The sequence below is a fragment of the Condylostylus longicornis genome, unplaced genomic scaffold (genome assembly GCF_029603195.1).
Source record: "Condylostylus longicornis isolate FDR11 unplaced genomic scaffold, ASM2960319v2 ptg000325l, whole genome shotgun sequence".
Taxonomy (NCBI): Eukaryota; Metazoa; Arthropoda; class Insecta; order Diptera; family Dolichopodidae; genus Condylostylus; species Condylostylus longicornis.
The window spans coordinates 92,508-95,000 of record NW_026578288.1 but is presented as its reverse complement, the minus strand read 5'-3'; the positions used below and the strand labels follow the sequence as shown (position 1 = coordinate 95,000).

At 32.0% G+C, this 2,493-nt stretch overlaps 2 pseudogenes; both read right to left on the bottom strand.

Annotated features, from left to right (window-relative positions):
- LOC129616934 (large subunit ribosomal RNA) overlaps nt 1-2,019 on the bottom strand; it is a 4,023-nt pseudogene extending 2,004 nt beyond the window's left edge.
- Nucleotides 2,020-2,309: 290 nt separating this feature from the next.
- LOC129616910 (5.8S ribosomal RNA) lies at nt 2,310-2,493 on the bottom strand (annotated as a pseudogene).

Genomic DNA, 2,493 nt, shown 5'->3' with positions numbered 1-2,493 from the left:
ATAAAACAGAAAAGAAAACTCTTCCGATACCTCTCGACGGCTTCTCTATGATTGTTTCTGTTACCAGGATGATCATAATGACCATATTTATTACAAACGTATACTCAACAGGTTACGGAATTGGAACCGTATTCCCTTTCGCTTATTTAATTTAAGGTATTTTATATTATCAATGGGGATAAAACCTTAAATTTTGTTCGGCTTTCGCCTTAAGCTTAGGACCGACTAACTCGTGATCAACCACTGTTCACACGAAACCCTTCTCCACTTCAGTCCTCCAAGGTCTCATTCGATTATTTGCTACTACCACCAAGATCTGTACCAATGGCAGCTCCACACATCCTTACGGAAGATGCTTCTACGCTACCATTGTACCCACCTACTTGTTAATGTTTCTAAATTTATATACATTAATAATGTAATATAAATCATTTACATTAACAGTGACGTATAGGTATACAACTTAAGCGCCATCCATTTTAAGGGCTAGTTGCTTCGGCAGGTGAGTTGTTACACACTCCTTAGCGGATTACGACTTCCATGTCCACCGTCCTGCTGTTTTAAGCAAGCAACGCCTTTCATGGTATCTGCATGAGTTGTTAATTTAGGCACCGTAACGTCACGTTTGGTTCATCCCACAGCGCCAGTTCTGCTTACCAAAAGTGGCCCACTGGGCACAATATATCATAACCTAAAACTTCATTCAAGAAAGTTTAGGTTCTTACCCATTTAAAGTTTGAGAATAGGTTAAGGTCGTTTCGGCCCTAAGGCCTCTAATCATTCGCTTTACCAGATAAGATTATTTTATATAATATTTTTATGCACCAGCTATCCTGAGGGAAACTTCGGTGGGAACCAGCTACTAGATAGTTCGATAGGTCTTTCGCCCCTATACCCAATTCTGACAATCGATTTGCACGTCAGAACTGTTTCGGTCTTCCATCAGGGTTTCCCCTGACTTCTACCTGATCAGGTATAGTTCACCATCTTTCGGGTCACAGCATATATGCTCAAGGTACGTTCTAGTTAGAGGTATAAAAAATAATTAAAAATTATTTATATACATAACTATATAGAACGCCCCAGGATTGATATTATATATATAAAATTATATATATAATTTAATCCCATATTAACAGTTAAGTTAATTACGCCTTTAGATTTTATTTAAAATAAATTCTAATGACTTGCACACATGTTAGACTCCTTGGTCCGTGTTTCAAGACGGGTCCCGAAGGTATCCTAAATCTATAGCATTGCTAATCATATTAATGCATATAATAATTATATTAATATATAAATTAATATAATATTATAAAATTATAATAATATATAATTTACGCATTATATTGATTTTTTATCTGTCAATTATTTATCCGATAATATTTAAATTATATTATATAGAAAATAAATTTTCATATATAAAATAAACTTTTTAAATATATCTTATGATAAATATATATTTATTAACAGATTGCAATGTCCATATATGAAAAAATTGCACACCATCATTATTATATAATTATATAATATTTATAATGTTGAATTTTTCATATTTCATGGATGTTTAGGTTCATCGGGCTTAACCTCTAAACAGTTTCACGTACTATTTAACTCTCTATTCAGAGTTCTTTTCAACTTTCCCTCACGGTACTTGTTTGCTATCGGTCTCATGGTTATATTTAGTTTTAGATGGAGTTTACCACCCACTTATCTGCATGCTGCACTATCAAGCAACACGACTCTTTGGAAATATCTTCTAATAATCATTAACGTCATACGGGCCTAGCACCCTCTATGGGTAAATGGCCTCGTTTAAGAAGGACTTAGACTGTTAATTTCTCATATTAGAATATAGATATTCCATACACTACATCGGATATTTGTATAAACAAAATCCTTTAGTGCTGAACTAGTTTCTTTTCGCTCGCCGCTACTAAGAAAATCCTAGTTAGTTTCTTTTCCTCCCCTAACTAATATGCTTAAATTCAGGGGGTAGTCTCATATGAGTTGAGGTTGTTTTTAAGAATATTTTTAATTTTTCTTTTTAGTTGAAAACTAAATATATATAAGTTACTGTATTGTTTATATTATAAATAATATAATTTTATATAAGTTTTCCTCTTTAATGTATTAATACTAATTTATTAATACTAGGATATACTTATTTTTTTATTATATTTTATAATATAAGTAAAATATATATAATTGAATTTTAATATTATGGTATTCCTACCAGTAATATATCATGTGCTATAAATAATATAATTTAAAATTATATTATAAGCAACTTTATTAAATTATTCTTACAACCCTCAACCATATGTAGTCCATGCAGTATTAAATTTTTTAATAAATTTATATACTCTGTAGCATGGACTGCAATATGCGTTCAAAATGTCGATGTTCATGTGTCCTGCAGTTCACACGATGACGCACAGTTAGCTGCGTTCTTCATCGACCCATGAGCCAAGTGATCCACCGTTTAGAGTT